Below are 11,886 nucleotides of genomic sequence, written 5' to 3' on the forward strand. Positions count from 1 at the left end.
GCAATCGTGAGATTAGAAATTCCTTTAACGTCACCGAACACAAAGAAAAGGAGAAAACACCGAGAGAGAGAGAGAGAGAGAGAGAGAGAAAAACCTTGGCTATGTAGTTTTTCCATTGTCACTGGCCGCTGCTGGTGTTTCTGGTCTGTGAAAATTTCGCGATCGACCCGCGAGATGTCTTGCGAGTGGAGCAGGTGGGAATGCACGCGGGAAGGAAACGGGGGAAAGGTATAAGAAACGACGGGCGAAAGGGAAAGAAATAAACGGACTGAAAAACGATAACTGCCTCAAGCAACTTAAAAAGTAAAAGAACAAAAAAGATAACACGACCCGTATCGCATCCCGGACGGGGACCCCTGCCAAACGAAAACGTACACGTGTAATGTTGTAAAGTAGTGAGAGTAAAGAACCTTTAGTGTCACATATCACGCCAAGCTGTTACGAGCGAAAACGGACAATGTCGCGTTCGTGGACGACCAGTGACGGGGGGAAAGAGTGAGAAAGAGCATGACGAGACGAGATGGAACGATGGTAGTGGCGATGGCGGAGAGGAAAAAAGGCGGGTGAACGAGACAGGGGGAAAAGAAAGAGTGCGCTGCTATCGCGATGGCAGAACGATTGATGCGACGAAAAGAACGAACGCGACGTTAGAAAAAAACGAGAGGGAGGAGTTTATAACGAGTATTTGTAAGCCACTTTTTGTCACGATGATTGTCAATAAAATGGAAAATACTGTGTGTAACGAATGTGTCCCGGAATTTCATCCATCGAGTTGATTCATTAGGTATGATCTTTCTTTATTTTCTCGTTCTTCTCTTTTCCTTCGTTTTTTCTTTTCTTTATATGTGTATAAAAATATCTGTGACAGGGGAAGTATATGTATATATGGAATTTCAAAATAATCATGTCTCCCTCTATTTTTCTTCCGTACGTTTTCCTCGTTCAGCTTTTATGTTCTTTTTCCTGAAAATACTGTGGATCCTCTGTTTGATCCGATTTTACGCTCGACCGCCATCTTTATACAAGTTTTTACGTTGCCATAGTACATAGTTAACGAGTAACCGACGACCGATTACCATATCGTTATACATATACATATATCGAAATCAAAATTGTATACGATTTTTAATATACTTTATTATTATTTAAGTTCTTTGCGTTCATTGCTTGTACAACCTGAGAGTCTTCCTCGATCCTCTCGATCGTTATCGTTACTCCTACTCTTTTAGTGATTTTCTTGATAAATAAGGATTTATACTTGCGACGCGAAAGGCAGGTAAGTTGATCGATCGATCGATTCATATTTGCCACAGAATTCGTATCGTTTCGTGAAATAATAGACACGTAATCTATAAATATAGTAAAACAGAGAACCCGAAGTATAGGAAATAGGATTGAGTCCACTTGGTGGCGAACAGACAACGAAAATAATTCTCTTATCTTTGGACATCTCAAGATGGATACTAATTCAAAGCAAACAAGCTCTGTTTCTTCAGCATACTGTTTTTTAAAAGTAAAATTTTAGAAGATACTTATATTTCGATCCAAAGGATACTCGAGTCATAATTATTTGACGTAAAATCTTGTTGAGTAAATATTTCGTCCTTTAAATCATGCTTGAATATAAACAGGGGTTCCGGAGACGCGCACTTCAGTTTGTATAAAACAAAAAAGGCCCCTCCTGTTTAAGAGGTTCGAACAAGTGGCTACATTCTTCTGTCTGGCAGTGGAACAAAGTAACCCGACCAGAGGATGACGCCATAGAAAGAATTCAAACGCAAATGATAGTTTTACGTACTTATTTGTATTTGCGACGTCGATGTTTATTCAAGTTGCTTGAATTTTTCATTTGACTCTAGGATATTGCATTTCTACATATTCAAGTACTTATTCTATTTTATACGATATAAGAGTCTTTGTATTCGAATGAAAATGAGGGAAATGGAGTTTCTCATTGATATTGATGAGGATGCTACTGAGAATCGTGAGTTTTACTTGCTACAAGTTAGACTTGTTTACGTGTTTATTATTAGACGTCTTCGAGCGTTGATTTAACATGTTACTATTATAAGTATCGTTATAGGCTTTTGAGTGACTATACCTTAACGTGTTCGGAATTATGTACGATAATTACTAACGATCATCCATATATCGAATCTGCTACATTTATTTCAACATTCAAGTAGATAACAATGATAAAATAGCCTGGCGAATTTTATTCCAACGAAACGAAATCGCAAGTTCAATTCATAAATAGTTAAAAATTGTACGCGTACAATACCTTTCGAAGCGCGAATTGATCGAATCGGAAACTTGTATTCTCATAGGAACTTCCATGGAACTCGCATGGATAAGCCGCGAATCTTTGGAAACCTACGAGGATATGTCTGGAGACAAAAGTTCCGGCGGAGACGCCACGTTGTTTATAACACCCTCGAATCCCAGTCGGGCTGCTGGAAATTAATGTAAACGCAGACGGCGATCCGCTTCGTCCGTCCTCGAGAGACAGAGTACGTCCGACTATTTACACGTCGTTACGAATCGGCTCAGTGAAAATCACCGTTTAACCTGGAACCTAAGCAAAGCCACCCTTATTCCATGAGTCATTGCCAGCGTCAGTCAGCACCGGGTGCAAACACAACCCCCGGCGTCGTCGAATTTATGGTGGTACTGTCGAGTATCGCCTCCATAAACAAACCGTATTAACCAAGCTCTCGGACGTTTACCGCCCTCGTTGCCTGCTACGGAAGATAAGGATCTCCGTTAGTCATTCACTCGTTAAGTTAACTGACCACGCGTTGCGTTGATTTCCCTAATTGCAGCTCACGATGCGCCTTCCACGGCGAGGATTGTCGCACGACCGTCGCCATCTTGTCGGTAATTCGCGTGTCGTCCGAACGTTCAACCGCCGCGCTATCCTTTGCCTAATTAGCCGAGCGTCGCGTTTGTCGCGTCCAGTTGCAGATCAGGGTAATTTAGTTAAGCTGTTTGCTGGCTGTTGATGGCCTTCGCGCAATTTATGTGCGGCATCTTGGGCCGAGCTGTTCACTTGCTTGGAATATTCGAGTAATTGGTGCTTGTTTTTAGGTAATTGATATTACTCCGCGTTGATACTTTGGGATCCTTTAATCTTCAAGTTCATTCTTCCGACCGATATCGTAGTAATACGTAACGCGAAAGTTTCAATATTCGATGCTATAAAGGAATTATAAGAGGGAACAGAATCTTACGATTATATGCTTATAGAGCTATTTAGAATTAACGATCGCATTCACAAGCCAACAATGATTCTTTGATGAGAAAATGAACACGAGACTTGTATACTTACTAGCTTGATTTATCTGAATTTATCTTCTAATATAAATGTTTAGGCTTTCAGAATCTAAAAAGAATTTCTATGTTCTAGAATGGATCGTAAATGTCCCGACCCTATATGTAGCGCGTAATTCTCGTTATCTTTTTCCATAAATAAATAAATATCTCAGAACCATCGAGATTAATTTCTTGACGTACGCGATACGAAGTCAAAGCACGTCGAAATCACAACATACATCTTCTCAGAAAAAGATCTTCGTCGTAAATTTCCGAAATTTATCCATCGTCTGACGATAACTCTTAATTTGAAAGTTCCGTGTAGTCACGTGCATGAAACAGTTATTCTTAAAGTTCCGAAGGAACGTACGAGAGACATGCCCTTGTAGCTTTGACGATCTAACGAAATCGACATAACGTCGACGAAAACTACCACCGACGAAAATAGACGTTCGTGCTCCATTATTTACCGGAGGAACGAGGCCTGAGAACGATTTACGAGCAGATTTGCCGAAAGGTTTCTCTGATCGGTAGCGAACGCTTGTCTCAGTGATCGACGACGACTAATTGCGCCTAAGAAAACTAATTTACGGTGGTAGAAATGGTATTCGACGAGGCTCTTTCTGTTTGTCGAGAACGAACGTTTTCCATGCGGCTTGGAAGGGACCTCGAACTTTACGTTCCAAACTGTCTAACATTAGATCGTATCGAGGCATGCAAGCGTTTCCCGTTTCCCGTTTTCCCGTTTTCCCCCGAATATATGCGCTCATTGACGCAAATAGGCTCCAAATCTAGATTAGCATGATAACTCCATCTTCTCTAAGTTTGCGCCGATATGACGATTCCACGTGGTTAGATCGCTACGATTGAAATGATAGAAATTTTATTCGTGTCTTAGATTTAATTCTTGTGATTTAAAATCGTGACCCTCCTTAGACGAACTAGATTTGAGAAAAGTTTGAAATACCTGAGAAAATAATTTCCAGATAAACATCAAAGTCTTTAACAGGAAATAGATGCTCAGTTTAGACCGTGTCAAGAGTCGATTAAACGAACGTCTGGTCGTTTGTGAAAGACGATGGTACGTGTACGGGATTCGATGAGAAGAAAATTCAATTTACACACTTGTATCTTAATACGTAGAGTTGGTAATTTATACAGCAGTAGATTATGGTCGCGGTGACGATTAATCTCCCTTGAAATGAACGTGAGAGGCAAACCCAACGCTGGGACGACCCTTGACACCGCGATAAGGGATGGTCGTGTGGTAACGTTCATACGCATAAATTGCCTACACGCGCAAATCTAACGAGCCTTGCGATAACGCGTAATCGGAGTTCGAGCTGTTGCATTCACGTCTCTATCTTGTTTTCGAGAAAATCGTGCTCCGCGGTGAATGGCATTATGATCGAAAAATAACGTGTATCATGTAACAAGTGGTTATAAATGTTTAATAATTGATATCTCTCCTCGGATATTTTATCAGAATTCACGACGTTATTCAATTCGTTCGATATTGGTGACATTAATTAATTTTCACTCCTTTTCCCCGCTATAATACCATTTATTTCAATTACAGTGGAAACTTTTTACAAGCTTCTGGTAAAATTAGCATAGAACAACCTTGTACGAACAGAGCTCCAGCAATCATTTTTTATGGCTTTATAGCTAGCGTCAGACCTACAATACTCAGCTATGTTTCATCGAAAAAGGCAGGGAAAAGAGGGAGGGAAGGAATAAAAATGGAGGAAACAAGCCACTGAAATGAAAAGCAAATAAATCAAAAACTGCACAAAAGGCTTCCTTTCATTTTTCGTATCTTTAAAAGTCGGGTCTTTCGCTTAATCTACCAGTAAAAGTACATAAAAGAAATCGAAAATTCCTACTTTGTGGTTGGTCGTGATGCAAAGCACGTTCCTATAAGCTGGAAGTCAAAACGGAAACCGTTTATCGGCCAATAAAATGGGTCGTTCCGGTGACCATAAACGGCCGCGACGCTAGCTCTAATTCATCCTAAGATCATTCCTGGACGAATTTACTCGCGTACATGAGGAGGGTTCGCCGATGGTCGTCGACTGCGCCTGCACTCGTGAGCGCATCGCTTCGAAGAGGCGCGTATTAATGCGCACGATGGCGGAGGAAGGGCTTTTCGAAGGCCCTGGACTCCATTCAAATTCGATTCCCTTGTACAGTTAATCCTCTTTTGCCATGCCAACAGCTGCGTGTACGACGGAACACGCAGCTGATCATTAATTATTTGTGGCCACGGATTAACGGGCCAAGCGAGCGCGACTCGATTAACCTCATCTCTGTTACTCTTCTCGCGATTCGTCGACACTTCTGGGAAATGAGTCGAGCAGAGAGAATGTTCGGTAAATGCGAAGGGGTTTCCGAGCTCTCTGGGTGCGAGGATAATGTCGAGCAAGCGAGGATTTTAGGCAGGACAAACGATTGGTTTGATAGTTTTTGGAGCGATAGATAAAGGACATTTTGTGATTTAAGTAGTGCAATGGTTGGAATGTCAATTGTCGTTGTTCGAGTGGAATAACATACCTATCGATGAATTAGTTTAAATGACAATCTTTTGTAACAATAACGTTAGTACGTGATGGTTAAATATCGAATTAATTCTGGAACATGACATTCGTAATTTTTACGTCTGATAAAATTTGAATTTGTTACAAATTATCATCGATTCTTAGAGATAGATAGATTTACGATAAAGCGTGCTATATAAATATCAACATTTTTGGAGAAAGTTGTAAATACGAATATTTCGGAAAAATATCGGACAACGTTTGTTCGTTTTACGTTTGTAAAAGCAAAAATATGTATTGTAGTGGAAAGACGTAGCATGTCCCAAAAATGTAGGACATATTTACATGTCTACTTATCAGAGGGTACACAGATATGTGTTTTCAGTTGATAGCACTAAAAGCGGTTAATACATAATGCTTGTCAGTTCTTCACGTTTCAAAATTTTGTATAGCAATAATACAAAATAAGGAAGTTTCGTAGAAAACATCTAGAGAAATATTATTTATATATCTAGACGATATATAAATATAGTCGATAAAAATATTACGGAATCGCTTCTCTTTCTTACTCCTGGTCTTTAATTTATAATATCGCTATTTAATTATGTACGACATAAAATATTTCTCGAGTAATTATTTCAATGTATCCACTTTGTTTTTGGAAAATTTCCCGAAACGACTGACCGTCTTCTATATTCGATCAATACCCCGGAAGACCGATTGTCTTCTCAACTTCTTGCCACATTGTAATTGTCAGGTACTTGTAATCGTACAATTTATTAATCGTATCGTTTAAAACACTTTCTTTGCCCTTTCACACGCCGAACAACATTTTACTTGCTATAAAACAAATATCGATAAGCATCATACACTCGAACGCCTCACGGTTCAGCAAACAAACCCCCTACGCTGAACGTCCGCGTAACATATTTTCCTCGTTTCGCGCTCCAGATTCAGCCCCTGTAACGGGGATATCGACGCTCAATTAAAGATCACCCCACACTCGTGGCAGAGCGCGTGTATCGCGTCAGAGCGACGAAACGAGGCGGCTTCGGGATAATAGCGGCCTCGTAAAGCCTCGTGGACGCTGTTGAAATAATATTTTCACTAGGGCGGCTGTCCGCGGTACGTCGTAAGCTCGCGATATCGCTGTTTTTCGACGAGGCTGATCCGTCGTGAATCGTCAGCCCCATGACACCGTCTGTGAACCATTGACGTTGTGTAGTCGATGCGAGATATTTTATGAAATTCCAAATTTTCACCTCCTTCGATGTTATGTAATATGACGTTAATTAGTATGTACTGTTGCTTTGATATTAAATATTAATAGTTGTTTTAATATTAAATATTAATAGTTGATATTATATAGCTCTTTTCTCATCGGTAAAGAAAATTCCTCCGAGTGGCTCCTGTTTCATCGAATACGAGAATTTACAAAAGATGTTAGTTTGGAGTGAAATATCTATCGAAATAAGAACGATCGTTATTGATATTTGCAGAATTAATTTCGAATTAATAACATAAATTAGCAGAAGACCCAGCATAGATACAGCTGAGAAAGTGATTCTAAACTTCCACGTAACAACGTCTTCCAACAGATCGAATCACGGAAATTACACTGCATGCCTGGACATCGTCGTTGGATCTTACTGTCATGTTAAATATAGATTCGACAGAAGACGATAGAAGTCTGTATGTCCAGGACCTGTCTGCCACGATGTCGCGGCCGGAAATCTCGACCGAAGACGGTTTCCGTCACGGTCGATCGATCGCGGCATTATGAAGCTGATTTTTTCTTCGATAGCGGTTACTCAAGGCTATTAAATCGTCGAACGAACTCGGAATAACGATTGCAAAAAACCTCTAGCGAGTGGAATAGATTTCCTGTGAATGTACTAACACGTGTAACCTGATAATAACGTATTATAGTCCATGTTAAAAATTAAATATCGACAGTATAGGCAGGCTAAAGATCATTTAAATGCCTGAGTTCAAAGTACATAATATTATAGATTGCAGGACAAAGAGCACCATTTTTATTTGAATCAGATTCGTTCACTCGGCGTGCCGAACCTTTCTTGCTATTTTTAAATCTAAGGGAAATTTTTCCTCAAAATCTCAAATTTATACTTAACTGCTAACAGCACATATTGAGAAAAAGGATTCAAGAAGGTCTAAAAACTTCTTCCATCTGTCATTCCAATCTCTCTCAAATCTCAAACTATTAATTCCAATGCAAATCTCGACCACGCCTGGATCTTTTAATCCCCAAGGTCATCCATTACTCAGCCTCCTTATTTCAATATTCCTTGGCAAAAAATTCATCTGTTCCACCGCGATACTTCTGCCATTTGTCCCGTTTCTCTCTGACTTTTTTACCCCTCTATGAAACCGACTTTTTCTCGTAGCCAGAACCAGAACGATCTCTCGTACGAGGATGTCGACGGCTAAACGACCAGAGCACTTTGCTCGCGATGCTTTTCGCGGATCGTTTCGCTAGCTCGTGGCTTGTGGTGGTTTTTACACGGTTCTGGTTCGCGAGACTGGAGGCCACACGAGTTTGTGTGGGCCGTCGTAGCCACGGGGTTCCAAGGACGAGATCCGTGGATCGTTTGACTGTCAGCACGAGGAAACATGCGTGTCGCATGAGGCGTCGTGACGCCGCACCGGCCCGCAGAACGGAAGACGTTTCCCTGAATTGTGTTCCCACAAGTGTGTATACAGCTTTTCCCCCCCGGGAGCGCGTTGTCTACGTGTTATCGCCGAAACAAGATGCTGCTTATCGTCGCGTCCGCTCTTCTCTCTGAAGCACACCTTCCGTCCTCGTGGCGCGAGATAACCGAAAGGGACGACGAGTTAAGGGCCCACGTAAATCTCACCCGTGCCGGCAGGCTTTCAGTTTTTCGCTCCCTCCGCCGTTCTTAGTCAAATCGCGCCACGTTTGTCGGAATTTTAACTAAAAAATGTCGTGTGCCCTTTCTTATTCCTGGAAATCGATGGAATTTTAAATGAGAATGTTAGAGATATTAACGCGATTGGTTTGCGAATGATTTCATTGTGTTCGATGTATTTTTGATACTGTGACTTTTACAAGACGAGCTTTGATATTTCCTTGACGAGTAGTAATGGAAATGAAACCTACTTTGTCTAAATCCGTTATAACGAATCGGACATTTTGGACATTTCAGATATTTTTGTTTAATAAAAAAATAGTATTGGAACAGTATACATAATTTGTTTTTAATAATTCTAAATTGTGTTACGAATCAATCTGATTTTATGGAATTAGAACTATAATTTGTACCATAAGGGTGGCTCAGTACCGCAAGCAAAAGGTTGAAGTTCTCTTTTTTTAGTCACTAAGAAAAAATGTTGTACGGTCTTCATACAGGGATTAATATCGCTTCTGTTCTCAAACTTTTTAACATCCAATCTCTTTCGTGCAACTCCATTTCGCTTCTCCTTAACTTTAGCTCTTTAATTTCTTCAATTTCTAAATTTCCTTTCTCAGTTTACCGAAGACAAGCTACCGATCGATTACAGACTATTCCGATAAATCAGGCGAATCGCGAAAAATCAAGATCGTTTACGAGACGCGCATTGTCGCATGCAGAATTTACACGGTGGCGAGAGACGTTAAATGGAAACATAAATTGCCGCGTGTTTACGACGCCCACACACGGCGCTCCAATCTTAGCAATATCCTCGCTGCTTCTTTTCCTCTCTATTCGCCCCTCCAATGAATCCGCACACTCATTCCCGAATTATTCTCGTTTAACGCTGTTCCTTTGATTTTCGAGAGCAAGTAGTCGCGAATAACGCGGCTGAAGCAACATTTACGTGGTTAGACTAGAGTTAACCTCATGGCGAGATCGATCGGCCGGCAACCCCTTGCTCGAGGGTCCATTAGGACACACGAGTGATAAGTGGAGTGTATGGGGTACTGATGTCTTCCTGTTCTTTGTGCAACTCCGCTTGGACCAGGTGATTCACGAGAATAGGGTGGAAAAGAGACGTGGACAGTGGAGGATGACATTTGGTCGTTACCATTAGTGTATGTGTACTGTGGATGATGTGGGTTCTCTATCCTGTGAATAATGGTAGTAGACGTAGACAGACTTTTGGATGATTGTGTTGGTCTTTTGGTAATGTTTCCACGCTTTTGCATTATCTATGACTCGTGCGTTTGGAGTAATTTCACTTTTGAGGAAATTTATTAGTATTTTTATTTATTTTCACGGGAGACTTTAGATTGTGAAATATCCCTAGAAATGTCAAGCTACTTCCTCGTGTTCGTGTCCATAAAGTACGTAAGCGTCGTATATTATACTTTTATCTATGAGCGCGAGTAGTTCTTCGAAACCATAAAATTATCCAACTAGTCTTGGAAAGTATAACGAACTCAGGTTGTCCAATCTAAATTCCAGCCGATACACCGACTGTTTGTAAGCTATAAGGAGTAAAAATATGTTTTATTAACGTGGTGCGAGATCGTGCAAAAAACTTTACGAAGTTGTTTTCACTTGCATCATTCAAACGTAAAAGATAGATCGATTTGATCCAAAACAAGATCTAATAAAATGGTATTGACGTAGCGATGGTAAATGACTTGAGTAACGTAATTGCTTCTTTCTTTATGACCGCGCTTAAGTCGGAGATTACTCTAATTAACGATTTTATATCCACGCCTGGTTGAAATGGCAGAAATGCTGAAAGATTTCTACAAGAGTTGGGAATCCGAAGACTTTCGAGCCTTCCCAGATATCCAAGCTCTTTAGCCCAATTAAATCTATTAAGATTCTTCAAGAATTACAAGGCTCTTAACGTCTTTCAAATATTTAATATAACAAATTTGCACGAACAAAGAATCGAGCTTACGTTAATGGAACAATTTACTATAGCACTCGAACGTTAAATAGGCTATTATTTATCTATATAGAATATATATCGTATAAACAATAATCCAAGAGAAAAAAGCAAAACTACAAGTCATAAAATATCTATACTTTAAAAAATTGTCTCTAAAATTATTTTCTATGCCTAGAAGTACAAAGTACCAATATTATTTATATAGCTCATGTGTATGTGCGTATGTGTGGCAAATAATAAAAATAGTAATAAAAATGGCGATGATACGTGTATCATTATTAATAAATATCGGTGTAAATTATCGTTTCAGTTTCGCTGTTATATTGCGCTCTAACGAGCTCAAGTCGAAGGATTTAAATTATGACCGACGAGAACTCAGAGGGAACAACAGTTTAAAACGTATATGAAAAGATACATGTACGAAGTGCAGTAACGAGACGGAAAATGAGAATGATCACCTATAGCTGGTAGATATGGAAAGAAAATCGTATTTCTTGTGGGATGTCGTAATACCTTCGCGAACAAGGATATACATATTATATGCAGGGTGAGGCACTTAAATGGATAATAAATCTTTATTATTTATGGATAGATGAAGAAAGCATGTGGAAAAAATTGCACTGTTTAAGAATGTAGCGAAATTATTTTTAAATGAGCACAAGTTGTAATAAAAAATAAATTATGGGAAGCTGTTCGTTAGAATTTAAAAAGAAATTTTAAAAGTACTCCTTCGATAAAGATTATTCTTTATATCATACGTCAAGAGGAACGTATGTTTATAATATAAGTAACTTTTTGATCTTTTTATAAAGATCGCGACAAAAATGCAACAGCCTGATTATTATGTAGCAGATGTAGACTGGAAGAAAAACCAATCTACTCTTGCGTAATAACAGGTTATTCATCAGAAGTATCTGAACAAATTACACGTATGGATAAGAACAAGATTGTGACAACTTTTATCAAATAATTTTTTTACATATGCGCGTTAATAAGTGCGTGTCGTTAATAAACGATGCAGAGAATAATTACGATCTGTACTACTATAATAGTCTACTATATCGTAGAAAGACCTTAAATTTTTTAGCTGCAGAAGTAATTATACACTTCCTTAAAGACACATAGGTTCATAAACCATAGCAATTGAATTTTTTCTTATTCATACATG

This window comes from Bombus vosnesenskii, unplaced genomic scaffold (assembly GCF_011952255.1).
Source record: "Bombus vosnesenskii isolate JDL3184/JDL3185 unplaced genomic scaffold, Bvos_JDL3184-5_v1.1 scf7180000013305, whole genome shotgun sequence".
Classification (NCBI taxonomy): domain Eukaryota; kingdom Metazoa; phylum Arthropoda; class Insecta; order Hymenoptera; family Apidae; genus Bombus; species Bombus vosnesenskii.